This window comes from Mirounga leonina, unplaced genomic scaffold (assembly GCF_011800145.1).
Source record: "Mirounga leonina isolate KUSES-001 unplaced genomic scaffold, KU_Mleo_1.0 Mir_53, whole genome shotgun sequence".
In the NCBI taxonomy this organism is placed as follows: Eukaryota; Metazoa; Chordata; class Mammalia; order Carnivora; family Phocidae; genus Mirounga; species Mirounga leonina.
In genome coordinates this window covers 38,058,398-38,060,018 of record NW_023270807.1, presented here as the reverse complement: position 1 = coordinate 38,060,018, position 1,621 = coordinate 38,058,398, and positions in this window count along the sequence as shown.

Here is a 1,621-nt window from a genome sequence, read left to right as displayed (position 1 = left end):
TTTTCAAGCTTCTGATAGAGATAAAAGCTTCTCCATTAATTTTTGATGCAAAAGTGAAATATTACCTTATTAATTTAGGTGGAATGCAGAGAGAATAGAATGCTTGGTCATTTATTTTTAAATCTGTTAGTTCTACTATTGACTTTTGCCTGTCATTGGACTTTTCCAATGAGGAACAATAGGCCCAGGGTCAGGTGCAATGAGCTCTGACTAGGGGCTGGAGTAGGAGATGCTGGAATGATAACCAAGATCTTGCAGTCACCTTTCTTGGATAATGTGATCTCCTGTTGTCTGCTGAACTATTCCTCAGGCCATAATAAGGAACTCTCAGGCCTCCTTCATATATAAGATTCTATCATGTGTTTACATTTAGTATATGTGGCAATACACCACCCAGGCCCGCTGCTGCAGATGGAAAAAAGTATACATTTCAGATCTGAAAAATAGAGAGTAGCATTAGGATTGCCAGACCCAGCTTGGTTTTCTTTCAGGTAGTTTTGAAGTAGAGCAGTTATTTGAGCATACCTAACTTGTTCAAATAGAAAAGTAGTATAATTTTAGTGAATTTGACTATTGAACTTCCTGCTTTCATTTATTTCCTTTTACAATAACCTTGTTGTTAAAAAACATACTATTTTATATTGACAATTATATTTTTGTGTTTTAATCTGAGGCTATTACTTACTAACCAGGTCAGCTGAAAAGAGAGAGGTTAGTTCTTATTTTCTGTGTTCTAAAATGTTTTATTCATCAACCACATTTCAATTCTCGTAAATGTAATTTTTAAAGCGAGGTTTTACGTGGGGACAGGATTTACTGGAGGTCAGATAGGGGTTTTCTCAGATCAGAATATATCACACTTACTTGATGATGACAATTTTAAAAGTTTCTCTCAAAACTCTGGTCAACTCTTCCGAACTTCAGCATCAATTAAACTTTTCAATTTGTCTCACTTTTAGTTCAATTGTGGATTCTATTAATACCTTGCTTGAGTCTGAATAATAAGGCAGATATATTTAATACTGAGAAGTTAGCATTGAACTCCTTTTATATTCATGTCTAAAAAAGCCTTAGATTCTTTCATGATTGTCTATCACGCATCCAGCCTCATGCTAGGAACATTTTTGGATCAAAGTAGATATTGGTTTAAGTTTAGTCTTGTAGAAATTTTAATTCATAATCACATTCATCATCTTTAGCCTTGAGTATCTGATCAAGCTTGACATGGTTTCATTGCTGTTTTCAGTTCTACCTGGTAGGGCATTATTTTAAAATGTTTGATGCTTTTTAAAATACTCAATTTTTTATGCAGAAACTTTGTAAAATGAATGTTCTCATCTAGCATGTAATTATGTAAATAGTATAACATTTAAGTGACTGTTTAATAACACAATAGCAACATACTATTATGTATTCCTCCTACCTTATAGCTAGAGTGTAATTATTTATGTTTAAGGTGAAGAGCAGCACTTACTTTTATGCATAAGCAGCTCCATAATGGATCATAGAAGAGGAGTTATTCCACTGTAACAGTTCTAATCAGTGCATGGCTCCTTTTTAAACCTGCAGCCCAATTCACAGATCACCATGCCAATTAGGCTTCAGTGCATGGCTCCTTTTT